The sequence below is a fragment of the Sander lucioperca genome, chromosome 24 (genome assembly GCF_008315115.2).
Source record: "Sander lucioperca isolate FBNREF2018 chromosome 24, SLUC_FBN_1.2, whole genome shotgun sequence".
Classification (NCBI taxonomy): Eukaryota; Metazoa; Chordata; class Actinopteri; order Perciformes; family Percidae; genus Sander; species Sander lucioperca.
Window position 1 is genome coordinate 115941 of NC_050196.1, and position 17251 is coordinate 133191.

At 39.3% G+C, this 17251-nt stretch overlaps 1 long non-coding RNA gene across 1 annotated transcript; it reads right to left on the reverse strand.

Moving 5' to 3' along the window:
• Positions 1–11003: 11003 nt before the first annotated feature.
• Positions 11004–14773, reverse strand: LOC118494446. Its single transcript, XR_004896577.1, has 3 exons — positions 14762–14773; positions 14615–14617; positions 11004–11151 (listed from the first exon to the last, which is right to left on the reverse strand). It is a non-coding gene; the product is annotated as an uncharacterized LOC118494446 (long non-coding RNA).
• Positions 14774–17251: the final 2478 nt, after the last annotated feature.

Here is a 17251-nt window from a genome sequence, read left to right on the forward strand (position 1 = left end):
TAGCCCTTATCGTTTTAGCAGTCTGAAGCTTTATTTGAGAGCTTGCTCTGTGTCTTTGAACAGCTCCAGTGTGGCCAGCTGACAGTTTCAGCAGGTGACACGGTCGTTAACCTGATTAAAGATCAAAGAGATCACATCACAGACTTCAAAGGGTGTTTTCACTGGTCATACGTTACCATGACAACCCTTTCACAGACAGTCAACTTGAATACTACAGGCAGTAATATGAACATTAGTCTATATCTTTAGTGTTCCACTTCTGTCTGACTGTCTCTGTCTCTCTGTCTCTGTCTGTCTATGTGTCTCTCTGTCTGTCTCTGTCTGTTTCTCTCTGTCTCTCTCTGTCTGTCTATGTCTCTCTCTCTCTCTCTCTCTCTCTCTCTTTCTCTGTCTGTCTATTCCTCTCTCTCTGTCTGTCTATCTCTCTCTCTCTCTCTCTCTCTCTCTCTCTTTCTCTGTCTGTCTATTCCTCTCTCTCTCTGTCTGTCTATTCCTTCCTCTCTCTCTCTCTCTCTCTCTCTCTCTCTCTCTGTCTGTCTGTTCCTCTCTCTCTGTCTGTCTATTCCTCTCTCACTTTCTCTGTCTGTCTATTCCTTCCTCTTTCTCACTCTCTTTCTCTCTCTCTCTGTCTGTCTATTCCTCTCTCTCTGTCTGTCTATTCCTCTCTCTTTCTCTCTCTCTCTCTCTCTCTCTCTCTCTCTCTCTCTCTGTCTGTCTATTCCTCTCTCTCTCTGTCTGTCTATTCCTCTCTCTCTGTGTGTGTCTATTCCTCTCTCTCTCTGTCTGTCTGTCTGTCTGTCTGCCTGTCTGTCTATTCCTCTCTTGCTCTCTCTCTCTCTCTCTGTCTGTCTATTCCTCTTTCTCTCTCTGTCTGTCTGTCTGTCTGTCTTTCTATTCCTCTCTCTCTGTCTATTCCTCTCTCTCTGTCTGTCTATTCCTTCCTCTCTCTCTCTCTCTCTCTCTCTCTCTGTCTGTCTGTTCCTCTCTCTCTGTCTGTCTATTCCTCTCTCACTTTCTCTGTCTGTCTATTCCTTCCTCTTTCTCACTCTCTTTCTCTCTCTCTCTGTCTGTCTATTCCTCTCTCTCTGTCTGTCTATTCCTCTCTCTTTCTCTCTCTCTCTCTCTCTCTCTCTCTCTCTCTCTCTGTCTGTCTATTCCTCTCTCTCTGTCTGTCTATTCCTCTCTCTCTCTCTCTGTGTGTCTATTCCTCTCTCTCTGTCTGTCTGTCTGTCTGTCTGTCTGTCTGTCTGCCTGTCTGTCTATTCCTCTCTTGCTCTCTCTCTCTCTCTCTGTCTGTCTATTCCTCTTTCTCTCTCTGTCTGTCTGTCTTTCTATTCCTCTCTCTCTGTCTATTCCTCTCTCTCTGTCTGTCTATTCCTTCCTCTCTCTCTCTCTCTCTCTCTCTCTGTCTGTCTGTTCCTCTCTCTCTGTCTGTCTATTCCTCTCTCACTTTCTCTGTCTGTCTATTCCTTCCTCTTTCTCACTCTCTTTCTCTCTCTCTCTGTCTGTCTATTCCTCTCTCTCTGTCTGTCTATTCCTCTCTCTTTCTTTCTCTCTCTCTCTCTCTCTCTCTCTCTCTCTCTCTCTCTGTCTGTCTATTCCTCTCTCTCTCTGTCTGTCTATTCCTCTCTCTCTCTCTCTGTGTGTCTATTCCTCTCTCTCTCTCTCTCTCTCTCTCTGTCTGTCTGTCTGTCTGTCTGCCTGTCTGTCTATTCCTCTCTTGCTCTCTCTCTCTCTCTCGGTCTGTCTATTCCTCTTTCTCTCTCTGTCTGTCTTTCTATTCCTCTCTCTCTGTCTATTCCTCTCTCTCTGTCTGTCTAGTTCTTATATCTTATATCTCATTCCGTACGTTTTTGGCTCTCTGTAACCTCTGCATACGTTCAGCTATTAAAACCATTCAACTTTTAAAATGTTCAGCTCTTTCAGCTAATGATGGGACTTCTTCAACTTTTTTTCTACTATTTATACTTTTTAAAATATTAAGCTTTTTAACACTTTTTTTTAAAACATTGAAGTCAATGAGAGCATGCTTCAAATCCTTCAAATCCCACTAATGTACATCAATCAATGTTTCCCTGAGGTAAACACTTTACCCATACTCACCTCAAGATGTGTTACCACTGACATATATAGCAATTGAATGTTACTTCTTTTTCTCTTTTTTCCTCTCCTTTTATCATTCCTCTCTTTTTCCTGTCTCTCTCTTTCTGCTTGTTTGTTATATGCAATGTATATGGCTGATAATAACTATTTTCAGTCAATTCATTCAGTCAATTCATTCTGTCTTTCTCTGTCTCTGTCTCTGTCTCTGTTTCTCCCTGTCTCTGTCTCTCTCTGTCTCTCTGTCTGTCTGTTTGTGTCTCTCTGTCGGTCTCTGTCTGTTTCTGTTTCTCCCTGTCTCTGTCTCTCTCTGTCTGTCCATGTCTCTCTGTTTGTTTCTCTCTGTTTGTTTCTCTCTGTCTCTGTCTGTCTGTCTCTGTCTCTCTCTGTCTTTCTATGTCTCTCTGTCTCTGTCTCTCTCTGTCTGTCTGTCTCTCTCTGTCTGTCTATGTCTCTCTGTCTCTGTCTCTCTGTCTCTCTCTGTCTGTCTCTGTCTCTCTGTCTCTGTTTCTCCCTGTCTCTGTCTCTCTGTCTTTGTCTGTCTCTGTCTGTCTGTCTGTCTCTGTCTCTCTTTGTCTCTCTGTCTGTCTCTGTCTCTCTCTGTCTGTCTATGTCTCTCTGTCTCTGTCTCTCTGCCTCTCTCTGTCTGTCTCTGTGTCTCTCTCTCTCTGTCTGTCTCTGTCTGTCTCTGTCTCTCTGTTTCTCCCTGTCTCTGTCTCTCTCTGTCTCTCTGTCTGTTTGTTTCTCTCTGTCTGTCTGTCTGTCTGTCTCTGTCTGTCCATGTCTCTCTGTTCGTTTCTCTCTGTCTCTCTCTGTTTGTCTCTGTCACTCTGTCTCTGTCTCCCTGTCTCACTCTCTGTCTGTGTCTGTCTCTCTCTGTCTTTCTATGTCTCTCTGTCTCTGTATCTCTCTGTCTATCTCTGTCTCTGTTTCTCCCTGTCTCTGTCTGTCTGTTTCTGTTTCTCCCTGTCTCTCTCTGTCTGTCTGTTTGTTTCTCTCTGTCTGTCTCTGTCTCTCTCTGTATGTCTGTTTCTCCCTGTCTCTGTCTCTCTCTGTCTGTCCATTTCTCTCTGTTTGTTTCTCTCTGTCTCGGTCTGTCTGTTTGTCTGTTTCTGTTTCCTGTTTTTATTCCCTCTTCCGTACGTTTTTTGGCTCTCTGTAACTTCTGAATACGTTCAGCTATTAAAACCATTCAACTTTTAAAATGTTCAGCTCCTTCAGCTAATGATGGGACTTCTTCAACTTTTTTTCTACTATTTATACTTTTTAAAATATTAAGCTTTTTAACACTTTTTTTTTAACATTGAAGTCAATGAGATCATGCTTCGAATCCTTCAAATTTTCTTCCGCTCCCAAAATTTTCAGCCCCTCCATACTTTCGCAGTTCTAAATAAAGAACCTACGGTTCTCTCACACTCATTAGCAGGTGTGGTGATCAATGATCAAAGAGAGGCTTAATAAGTGCTAAAGGAACATCTGTGATCTATACAGAAGATAGTCTAGTGGATAGGGCACGTGCCTTTGGTGTGGGAGATCCTGGTTCGAATTCCACTGGGTTACATCAGTCAATGTGTCCCTGATCAAGATGTCATTTCACTTTTTCAACTTATTCTTACGGATTTAAGCTATTCAACCAGTTTAGCTTTAACAATTCAGCTATTCATGTTTTATTTTGGCTCTCTCTTTTTCCTCTCCTCTCTTTCTCTCCTCTCTTCTCTCCTTCTCTCCTTCTCTCTGTCCTCTCTTTCCCTTTGTTCAGCCCCATTCTTTTTACCTAATATATTTCACATCTCATATCAGCTAGATTGATGCTTTTTCGTTCTATGCAGTGTCTGATAATAATACAAAGTATATCTTCTTTCAGCCGTTTTAGGTAATTCATTTCAACCTTCATCTTTGACAGTATTACAGTTCAGCTTCAAGCTTTTCTAACAATGTATTTTAGCTCTTCACTTGGGTAATGCAGTTTAGCTTCCAACTCTAACAATTTTCCTGATTTTTTAGCGTGTAGTGCATTTGAGCTTTAAGATTTTTCGTACTATTGTTTCATATTTTTGCATTTGTGAGTGATTATAGGTTAGAAAATATACTCAGACCTCACAATGTTCTACGTCTTTTGTCATTATTCAACTTTTGAAGCCAACAGTTCAGTTTAGCATAAGCTTTTAACTTTTTAATGAAATTCATACGTATTAAAACGATTTCCACTTTTTCAACTATTCTCACTACTTCAACTTCTTCTTACTGATTTAAGCTATTCAACCAGTTTAGCTTTAGCAATTCAGCTATTCAGCATTCCCACGCATTTTCCGCAGGAAATGCATTTTCTAGTTTATTAGTGGGAATGCTGTTCAGCAGCATTCCAACTATTGTTATTCTGTTCTTTCTTTATTCTTATTCCCTCTTCCGTACGTTTTTTGGCTCTCTGTAACTTCTGCATACATTCAGCTATTAAAACCATTCAACTTTTAAAATGTTCAGCTCTTTCAGCTAATGATGGGACTTCTTCAACTTTTTTTCTACTATTTATACTTTTTAAAATATTCAGCTTTTTATGACTTTTTTTTAACATTGAAGTCAATGAGAACATGCTTCAAATCCTTAAAATCTTCTTCCGCTCCCAAAATTTTCAGCTCCTTCATACTTTCACCTACAGACGCCAAACAAACTTTAAAATGTTCACAAAATATTCAGTTATCCGGCTCTATCTTTTCAGTTTGATATCTTTTACAGTTTTTGTAAAAAAGCTGTTTAAGTTTAGTGATCATTTCAGGATTTTTCTGTGTTTCTAGTGAGTGTGTATTGCGTCTGGCAGAGTGGATGATGTCATCGTTAGAGTGTAGCAGCTTAGGAAAAAAATCTTTGTCCCCTCTCTATAAATTGCTCTCACGCCCACAATATCTACTTGTCATACACAATTTATACATCAAAACGTAGGTATTTTTGTCTAGTTTCAGCCAATGTGCTCAGTTTTGCAATATGCCTTATACTGTTGGCTCGATGAGCTTCCAAATGACAAGAGTTCCACATCTCTGTTCATCCACTGCCCTGTTTAACATACTTCACATTTCTGAGCGAAACGCAGAGCGAAACCACTTTTTTAAATCGCTGATATGCCCACATTTTTAAGTTTACCAACATAAATTTTACATGAATACGTTCACAAAGGTCTTGTGTCTCTAACGGTGAAGTCGGTGTTTCGATAGCATGTACTGTTGTGGATTTATTAAGGCTTGTTTGAAGGCTTGTTTGAAGGGTTCTCTCACACTGTCTGTCACTCAGCATTAGCAGGTGCAGTTTAACAGCAGGTGACACGGTCGTTAACTGATTAAAGGACTTTTTTCAACACTCGTCACCATGACAACACTTTCACAGACAGCAGCAGCAGTCTTTCAGCCTTTTCAGACATTTCTGCATTTGTGAGTTATTATCAGTTAGAAAATATACTCAGACCTCACAATGTTCTACATCTTTTCCAATCCTTACAATTTCCCCTTTTTCAAATAATCTGTCTCTGAATAGCTGTAGCGTGCCACAGGTGACATATTAACAGCAGGTGTGGTAATGACAGATAACAGAAAGGCTTTATTAGAGCTGAAGGAACCTCAGTCAATTATAGAGAAGGTAGCATAGTGGATATGTTGTATGCCTTTGGTGTGGGAGACATGGGTTCAAATCCCACTGTGGTACACCTGTCAATATGTCCCTGGCCAAGATGTTAATTCCCTTTTTCAGCTATTCTCACTATTTCAACTTATTCTTACGGATTTAAGCTACTCAACCAGTTTAGCTTTAGCAATTCAGCTATTCACGTTTTATTTTGGCTCTCCGTAACTTCTGCATACGTTCAGCTATTAAAAACATTCACCTTTTAAAATGTTCAGCTCTTTCAGCTAATGATAGGACTTCTTCAACTTTTTTCTACCATTTATACTTTTTTAAATATTAAGACATTTTCAGGTAATTCATTTCAACTTTCATCTTTGACAGTATTTCAGCTTCCAGCTTTTCTAACAATGTATTTTAGCTCTTCACTTGGGTAATGCAGTTTAGCTTCCAACTCTGACAATTTTCCTGATATTTCAGCAGTGCAGTGCATTTGAGCTTTAAGATTTTTCATACAATTTGTTTCATATTTCTGCATTTGTGAGTCATTATCAGTTAGAAAATCTACTCAGACCTCACAATGTTCTACATCTTTTGTCATTATTCAACTTTTGAAGCCAACAGCTCAGTTTAGCATAAGCTTTGAACTTTTTAATGAAATCCATACTTACTAAAACAATTTCCACTTTTTCAAAAAAATCTTTCTCTGAATAGCTGCAGCGTGCCACAGGTGACATATGTCACTGTATGACAATGGCAGCAGGTGTGGTGATTAGCTTTATTAGAGCTGAAGGAACACTTTCCACAACCAGGTAGTGATGGCTCAGTGGATGTGACATGTGACTTTGGTGTGGGAGAACCAGGTCTGAATCTCACTGTAAAGCATTAACCAACGTGTTCTTGAGCAAGATACTTAAGCCATAGTTGTTTCAGATGTGTTTTACCTCTGACATATAGCAACTGGAAGTCGCTCATGTAATGTAATGTAATGTTGTGATAATCTTTATAGCATGACACAGCGCTTTTCCCCAGACATGATAATTATTATATATTGTTTGTCTTTTCTTCCTCTTTTTCTCTTTTCTTCTCTTTTTCTCTCTTCCTGTTTTATTTCACTCTTTATACTTATTTGTAATTTCAATTATAAATGAAATAAAATAAATTCAGACCCCTCAATGTTCTACATTGTTTGGCATTGCTGAACTTTTCAAGCCACCAATTCAGTTTATCATCAGCTTTAAATATATATATATATATATATATATATATATATATATATATATATATATTCCACATCTTTTATACATTAGTGGTGTTATTCAACTTTTTAATGAATTTCATGACCATTCATATTTAGCGTTAGCATTTTAGCTATTCAGCACACATACACACACATGCAAACACACACACACACACACACACACACACACACACACACACACAAAGACACAGACAGACACACACGCAAACACACACACACACACACACACACACACAGAGACACAGATACACACACACACACACACACACACACGCACACACAGACAGACACACACAGACACACATCCAAACACACACACACACACAGAACCACACTCAAACACAGACAAAGTCACACACACACACACACAGACACACACACACACACACACACACACACACACACACACACACAGAAACACACACACAGAGACTGAAATTAAATTTGCAAATTTTAAATTGTATATAAATTTCCAAGTATTATTATATTATGTATACTATTGTAATCTGTGTGTCTGTAACTGTTGTTGTGTATTGTCCTCAAAAGGTCTCTCTTGAGAATGAGAACAAAATAGGCCATCTATCTGCCCTGCTTAGTAGTGTGTGTGTGTGTGTGTGTGTCTTTGTGTGTGTGTGTGTGTGTGTGTGTGTGTGTGTTTGTCTGTCTGTGTGTGTGTGTGTATGTATGTGTGTGTCCGTCTTTCTTCAAAATTATGCTGTTCCATAAAATGTTTTGATTTACAGTAAGATAAGATAAGATTCTCGCCACTGATACTAATTCGCTTGGAAAGCCTTTGAAGTCACCTGTTGCTTTGCGTTTTTTGGTTTATTTTTAGATACACGTGCGCACACACACACACACACACACACACACACACACACACACACACACACACACACACACACACACACACACACACACACACACACACACACACACACACACACACACACACACACACACACACGTAATTTGACTTAGCTAATTTTTTGCGTATGGCGCCAGAATCTCTGACTTTCCCTGAACGCCTCAATGAAATCTGCGCAGCTCCGCACTCCTCAGCACAGCGTCGCCATTGTGTTCTAGAATCTTCTGTGGTAAGTAGCAGTATCCAGTCTGCTATCTAATAACGTTTTTGAACGGTAGAAATACAGGTTTTGTGTTTTAAAAAAAGGCTGGCATTGGTTTCCACTTCATACAGAATACAAACATGAATTAAGAGCGAAATGTTTGACTGTAACGTTACAGCTTGGTAAATTATACTTAGCTATCATTAGGTAATATTAGCGCCGATGCTAACGTGATGCTAACGCTAACGCTAGCTAATGATACCAGCTTGGTATCTTTAGCTAATATTAGCTAAGGTAGCGTTAGCATTGGCGCTAATATTAGCTAATGATAACAGCATTGATACAATTATTGATAGCTATCTTTAGCTAATATTAGCTTTGTTAACTGACATAAAACAACTTGTTAGTGGTTTAGCTATTGTCAATGGAAAAGCAAACAAACTGTGTTCTTGCTGGAAAATGTAATACCAAGACAACAATGATGCTAATGTTGCTCTATCACACTGTTAGCTAGACCCCACTTAGTGATAGGTAGCTAGCTAGGTAGGTAGGTTCAATTCAAGGTCCCTGTAGCCTAAAGACATCACACACAACATACATACATGATAAACAGGATGATAAAAGACATTCCACATGAATAATATGGACAATAAAAGAAAAGATACTACATATTGAATAAAAAATGCTCTATGAGAGTGGTGACAGTTGATGCTAAGTGTTAATAGTAAGTTATAATACTGTTAATAAAAATCTCTGGCTAACTTTTTAGAGGAAGCACAAGTGCACAAGCTTAGCACTTAGCTAACGTTAGCAGTCCTCTTAAATCTGCTTTTTGTCAATGAACCTAATCTTTAAACAGTTTAGCTTGATAACTGACATTGTGGCATTGTGTGTATTCATAAAAAATAAAATAAAAATGAAATAGCTGCTCTGCCTCACAGCCAGACTTGCTGTTATAGCAGCATTTTACTATTTACTGAGTTTTTTTTGTCTCTGTACACTGTAACCTTGAACCCACTAACTCAGTTTGTCACTGGTTTTCTCAACAGAACATCGATACTGCTGTGCGCTTTTGATTGGTAAGTATAGTAATACTATAACTGAAATTGATAATAGATCTCATAACTCGACTGTAGATAATTATTTAGCATCTGTACACGTTTAAGTTTTGTTTAGAAAAAAGCCATTTACATATGATTTACACCAGGTGATGATTACTTCTGTGTACTGTGGCTATTAAAAGCACACTGCACAGAACTATGGCATATTGATTAAGTCCTAAGAGTTTTGTATCATATTAAAGGGAAATAAATTGTGTCCTTAAAAAGAAGTATTACCACAATATACATTCTAACATTTTTAAATATGAATCACGAAGGAGACTTTGATAATGAATAAGTTAATATGTTGTCCAGCCTGAAAAGTACTCATTAAACTGTGAGGTTAGTTTCTAAAGTAAAACTGGATATGTCTTGCTCTATCCCTCACCATACAGATGATGATCTGATAGAACATGATGCATTGCTGTAGATCAAGCTACCCAGCAGTATATAGGAGTTAAAATTAGCACAATTATCAGTAAAATGCAACATTCACATTTATGCAGCAGCAGTAATCATTAACACACACACATGCATACAGACGCACACACACATACAGATGCACACACAGAAAGACCCACATATACACAAACATACACACACACAGACACAGGGAGGGACACACATCTCCACAACACACACACACAGGCACGCACGCACGCACACACACTTTTTAAATATGAGTCACGAAGGACACTTTGATATTGAATAAGTTAATATGTTGTCCAGCCTGAAAAGTAGCCTACTCAATAAAGGTACCATGACATGGTGCTCTTAGGGTGCTTTTGGGGGACCATAGGCAGGCTGGGGGAACGCATATTAATGTTAAAAAAACCCTCATAAATTGTAATTTCCATGCCATGGGACCTTTTAAAATAAGCTGAGTTTGGTTTTCTAAAGTAAAACTGGATATGTCTTGCTCTATCCCTCACTATACAGATGATGATCTGATAGAACATGATACATTGCTGTAGATCAAGCTACCCAACGTTTGTAGGGTTTGTAGTTGTACTTGTAGTGGAGTATTTTCACACTGTGGTATAAGTATTTTACTTAAGTGAATTATCTAAATAGTTCTTCCACCACTGGACATATGTATTACGTATGAATTTAATATTACAGTGATCTAAAAAAAATCTTGATAATAAAATAAATTATTGTTGTGTATATCTTGTCTTGTAAAATGAAACTGAAAATCCTCTCCTCTCTCCCCCCAATGCTCTTGTCTGCCTCCTCTCTACGTTGCTGCTGGACCATCAGTGTTGGTTACCCCCGTGGCAACTCGACAGTATGTTCACACACATGAATGATGTCGTTGCTATGACGTGTGTTGCCTTGACACTTTGGCAGTAAATACTACTACTGTCTAACGTTACTGTACACATCTGCTTGTGCACTCTACATACTTTTAGTTAGTATTTCACTATCTGTGTTAGTGACTCCTTGGACCCTCCACAGTATACTTCACACACGCAAAAATTAGGCAACATTATGTGATTGAACACAGAAGTCAGTGAATACAGAGATTTCCTAGAGACACCTACTAAAGTCCTAGTGAAACAATGACACTACTAAAGTCCCTCTTAGCTAAATCATACCAATAATCTGTTCCTTGATGTTAAAAAAATATTCACATATTCAAAGCAATCACTTTTTATGTAATGTTTTTTTTCTGTTTTGTATGTCTAATGCATGTTTCCATTTTGTGTTACAGGTCCGCTGGCCTCCAGCTCCTCTCCCTCTCCCTCTCCATCTATCTATGAGATCATTCACCTCTCTCCTATCACTCTACCCACTCATCCCTTAATATAAGACGTTCTATCTCTCCTGTCAAATCTAATACATCTATCTAATTTTGAGGTTTTCTATCTCTCCTGTCATATCTAATATATCTATCTAAATTTTGGAAATTCTATCATTCTATCCCTCTAATTCTATCCCGCTCTATCTCCTTGCATTCTTGCAAGAAACCTGTTTTTTTGGAACGATATATTTGAAACTTGTCTTTTGGAACCTGATATTAACAGATTACTGGTATCTGTTTTGGATTCATGGGTTGATTGGAACCCGATCATTCTGTTTTATGGTTCTGTGAGTTTCTCTGCTCACACTTTTTCTACCTCTCCTGTCTCTCTCTCACACACATTTGATTTGGCCTTTTCAATTGGCAAAAACCTTATTATTGTATTTTTGAATTGTCCATATTGTATCAATATTCTATTTGGTAACAGTAAAGTATTTTTTAGTTTGTTCATTAAATTTAAATTAATTGAAAAGACACATACATAACACACATTTTGTTGAGCTTTTTATCACAAACATTGGACTGTAAAAACTAATTCAAAATTAAATCTGGTACATTTCCAGATATATAAGTTGCTGTTATAAAGTGTATCACTGAAGAAAACTGTCTCTTGTTAATGTACATAACAATAAATTGAAATCCAAATCTATATTTATACAAGAAAAGAGCTGTAGTTGTTCCTGGACCGTGTTGCTGTGGAGCTCTGTACCAAAAGGTTTGTTCTGACTGCAAATATCTTCACACCAGAGTACACATAAACAGATTTTGTTTACTTGAGTAGTACTAGTGTAAAACTAATTACACTACATACATTTTGTTATTTGTCTCTCATTCACATATTTGTACCTCGTCTATAGATCCACCCACATTGTTGGCATCAACACCTTTTGTACGTGCTTTATTGTTGGTTAAACCTTTATAAAGTGAAATAAATAAACCAACTGTAAGGAGTAACTGCATTCTTTACATATATTAAAATAAATCTCTGAATATATTAAGGTTGAAAAAAATTAATTGGCATTTACAAAACCATAAATATACAAATACCAAAGTTATTCTTAGAAAAGCACAGTATTTGAACATCCGTACAGATTTCTTGATAGTGCCTTAAAATACTAAATAAACCCTATTCCTGTCCTATTGGTTTTCAATTTACTGAAGATATAGAAACTTAAGTACCGCTGAAATACAGTATATCCATATATAATTTGTGTGATACGTCAACTTTTACTTCTAAATATAATATCTTCACAGACTTGAAAATATTTTGTGGGAAAACATTTATTTGACCACTTACTGTTTTGCTTTAAAATAAATATAAATAGAATATTTTTGAGATATAAATCGCCATTACTAAGAGCAGATACTGCTTTAATCTACTTTCTTATCTTGCTAAGTTAATAATATATTTCGATTCATATTGTGTTTATTATCTTGATTGTCTATAATAAAAATAAAACAAGATTTGTGGTTTTGGATCATAATGCCGAGGAAGAGTAAGAGGTCACAAGCTCAAAGTCTGCGCCAGCAGAGGTCAAAGGAGGTTCAGGGTACAACAGGTGAACAGGTAGAATGTGTTGGTCCTCAGAGCTGTGGAGAGGTGAAGATGGCTGCAGCGTCTCGTGATGATGAAAGTGTGACACAGGGAAGTCAGAGTGATGCACCAAAGGTTTCTGCTGATGAGAGAGGATGTCACAGCGATGGTGAAGCAAGGCCTTCTATTGTCACCCCGGTAAAGCTCAGAGGTCAAAGTGATGAGCCAGGTGTACCACAGGTATCTTATGCTGACATGGTAAAGAAAAGATGTGTGGCAGTTTCTCCTGAAGCTAACCAGGTAAACCACAGAGGTCAAAGTGATGTGTCACCACAGGCATCTTATGCTAATGTAAAGAGTGGACATCCTCAGTGTGTAGCAGGCCCTTCTCATGCAGACCGTGTAAATCCGGCAGGTCAGCCTTCTGTAAGACACGTCCGTGCATCCCGCAGCCAGGCTTCTGTTAAATATGGTAAAAACAGAAATCAGCAGTGTACCTGCAACTCACTTACATTTCTGGCGTTCCTTTACGAGAATGAAAACATCACCAGAGCAGATCTTGACCTTGTTTTGGATAAAGGTAACGCAATGTATAAAGAGGTCAGAAAAAGAGTTAATCACATCTATCTGAATACTGACGAGCTCCCTCATGAAGTACCTGCACGCACGCATACACATTATGTGGACATGGAACAACTTTCTAGATATGGCACATTAGGAGAACCGTTACCTGGAGCTCTAGACAGTTTTCTGGACCTAGAGGCAGGACTCAGCTGCTTGCTTTCTGATGTCCAGTATGGATTGCTCCTGATGAGTGCATTATGCATTGCCGTATTCAGAACAAAGTCCGGCAGATACGGTTTCTTTGATCCACACTCCAGAACAGCCAAAGGTTTGCCCCTCCACCCTGGTTCTCACACTCCTGGTACTGCTGTCATGCTGACATTCACACATCTTAGTGATATGATTGACCGCCTTCTGAAGTATCACAGAATGTTGGGTACACAGCCCTCCTGTAACTATGAGTTGAAGCCTGTGGAGTTTTATGCAGTAAGAGAGTGGTGTGTAAAGCGAATCTGTGGCCTAAATCCGCAGCAGTTCTTCTTTTACATCAATGGTGGCGCTGGAACAGGAAAGTCACATTTAATCAAATGCATCTACTCTGAGGCATCTAAGATACTGTGCAAACTGCCGAGACGCGCTGAGGAGGCCGACATATCAAACCCAACTGTCCTGTTGACCGCATTCTCTGGAACTGCAGCCTTCAACATATCAGGCTCCACACTGCACTCCTTACTCAAACTGCCGAGAAGCCTAAAACCTCCATTTCAAGGCCTTGGTAACAATTTGGATGAAGTCCGATCTGAACTTTTAAATGCTGAAATCCTCATCATTGATGAAGTGTCCATGGTTTCAAAGCCCCTTTTTGCTTATGTTGATGTGAGACTCAAACAGATCAAAGGCAGTCAGAGACCATTCGGAGGAATGTCGGTAATAGCTGTTGGAGATTTTTTTCAGCTTCCACCAGTGCGACAGTCCAAGGCTCTCTGTGTGTATGACCCAAGTGAGATTGACCTGTGGCAGGAACACTTTCAGATGATCACTCTGACTGAGATTATGCGTCAGAAGGATGATGTTGCCTTTGCAGAGATGTTGAACAGGATCCGTGTGAAAGAAAAGTCAGAGGAGTTGTCCGAGGCAGACAGAGCTTTGTTGTCACAGGCCGTCACCGAACCAGAACTGTGTCCTACTGATGTGCTACACATTTTTGCAACTAATAAACAAGTTGATTCACACAACTCTGTAATGTTAGCTCTGCTCCATTCTCACATCACCAAGATTGATGCAGATGACTACAAAAAGGATCCACAGACAGGCAGAATGGCACGACAAGCCAAACCATTTAAAGGAAACAGAAATGAGTTACCAGATACGCTAAACGTAGCTGAAGGTGTTAGAGTCATGCTCACCAGAAACATAGACGTGTCTCAAGGATTGGTGAATGGATCTTTCGCTACGCTAGTCAGGGTAATATCCTCTGAACAAAATGGTGTCGCACATGTCACTATGCTCGGGCTCAAGATGGATGATGAAACAGCTGGAAGGAATTATCGTAACAGAGCACCAGGAGGACCAGACGATCTAGTGTACATCGACAGAGCAGAGGAGAAAATGAAACAGAAAGGAGTGGTACGCAGACAGTTTCCTGTTAAACTGGCCTTTGCTTGTACGATTCATAAGGTTCAAGGTATGACAAGGACATCAGCTGTAGTGTCACTGAAACACATTTTTGAACCTGGCATGGCTTACGTAGCTGTCAGCAGAGTGACCTCTCTCAGCGGACTGCACATTCTGGATATGGACGAGAGTAAAATATATGGCAACCCACAAATCACTGGAGCCCTACGACCATGAGACAAGTCAATTTGGATGACATGATGCCTCTTCTCAAAATCTCACAGGCTGTGAACGGACATGACACTCTGACCATTGTTCACCATAACACAGAAGGTTTGCCATGCCACGTGAATGACATCAAGAGCCACCATGAACTGTGTCTAGCAGATGTTTTGTGTCTCACAGAAACTCACCTACAAGGCTCCTTTGTTGCAGACAGTCTCCATTTAGAGGGCTACACTATGTTCAAACGCAACAGACACCTGTCCTACACAAATGTTCCACAGATGGCCAACAAACGTGGTGGTGGCGTTGCAGTTTATGTGAAAGAGCACATTCAAGTACGTGAAAAACAGTACATACATAATGTCACTGACCTTGAGTTTTTGGCTCTGAAGGTTGAAGCCCCAGTGAGTGCTTTGATTGCAGCTGTGTACAGACCTCCGGACTACAGTGTGACATCATTTCTGTCAAACCTGGGAAGCCTGTTGGACTCATTGGAGGTCATGGATTGCCACCCTATCATTGTCTGTGGGGATTTCAATGAGAATCACTTATCCAACGCAAGTAAGCCAATCCTTGAGCTGTTTCAGTCCCGGGAATATGTTCAAGTCATCACTGCTGCCACCACAGATAAGAACACACTTCTGGACCTCATTTTTATCTCTAAACCGCAGCATTGTCTCCATTCTGGTGTGATGAGAACATATTATAGTTATCATAATCCTGTATACTGTGTCATGTCCTCTAACAGTCCATAAAGATGGTAGTTGGGTTTAACAGATAAAGAAAAAGAAAAAGACAAAGAAAAATAGGTCTGTACCTATAACCAAAGTGAGTGGTTGAAACATGAATTAATAACAGTTTGATTTAAAAGACTAAATTATTGTTGTACCAGATGTTAATCTCTCCTGCACAGTTGGCAGGTAAAACAAAAATCCACTGAGCATTATGTTGTGTTTTTTCAGGATACCTCATTGTTGTTGGTCTCTGTTTCTCTTGCTATGTAAAGGAAACCCAATTTTGCTGTCATACAACATATTGATGTACTTAATTTAGTAAGCTGAAAGACATTTTGTTTGGTAATCTTATATTTTGGCAGTATTGGATAATGTGATTGGTCATAATTATTTCAGGTAACCATATTATTATGAGATATACAGTGGTATGCATAAGTTTAGACACCCATGCTAAAGTTGACTAAAAAGAGGAGTAAAAAAATAATCTTTTGGAAATTGATCTTAATGCCTTAATTTTAAAAAAATTGAAAAAATCCAACCTTTAAGGACACCAATTTTCTTTGTGAATGAATAATGTATCGTAAATAACAGAATTTTCTTCCTTAAAATACAGGTGGCATAAGTATAGACACCACTGTGTTAAGTTTCCATAGAGGAAGGCAGATTTTTATTTTTAAAGGCCAGTTATTTCATGGATCAAGGATACTATGCATCCTGATAAAGTTCCCTTGGCCTTTGGAATAAAAATAGCCCCACATCATCACATACCCTTCACCATATCTCACAATTGGCATGGTTTTATTTCAGTTAGCCTAATAGCTAACTGAAATAAGATCCATATCAATGCAAACTTTATCAGGGTGCATAGTATCCTGGATCCATGAAATAACTGGCCTTTAAAAATAAAAATCTGCCTGCCTCTATGGGAATTTAACATAGGGATGTCTATAGTTATGTATTTTAAGGGAGAACATTTATTTATTTACGATACATTCTTCATTCACAAAGAAAATTGGTGTCCTTAAAGGCTGGATTTTTCCTCATTGTTTTAATTAAGGCATTAAGATCAATTTCCAAAAGTTGATTTTTTTATTCCTATTTTTAGTCAACTTTAGCATTGGTGTCTAAACCTATGCATACCACTGTATTTACAACATATCTTGGGCTGTACATCCCAAGTACAGCCCTAAACATTGTGACAGCCCCTGTGTGATCCAGTGGGGCCTCTCTCTCTCTCTGTGAGTTAGTGGGGAATAAAGCTCCACCTGGATCTGAACCCGACTCCCTTTCGATCGCCCGGGGGCGACGTAGGCCATCGCCCCACCCTTCCGAACGGAATTCGCCCATCTCTTAGGACCGACTGACCCATGTTCAACTGCTGTTCACATGGAACCCTTCTCCACTTTGGCCTTCAAAGTTCTCGTTTGAATATTTGCTACTACCACCAACATCTGCACCTGCAGCGGCTCCACCCGGGACCACGCCCTAGGCTTCCATGCTCACCGCGGCGGCCCTCCTAATCGTCGGCCGGGTATGGGTGCGACGCCCCAGCGCCATCCATTTTCAGGGCTAGTTGATTCGGCCGTCGCCGGCAACAGGATTCCTCTTTTGTTATGGCCCTTGAGCCAGGTTGTGACAA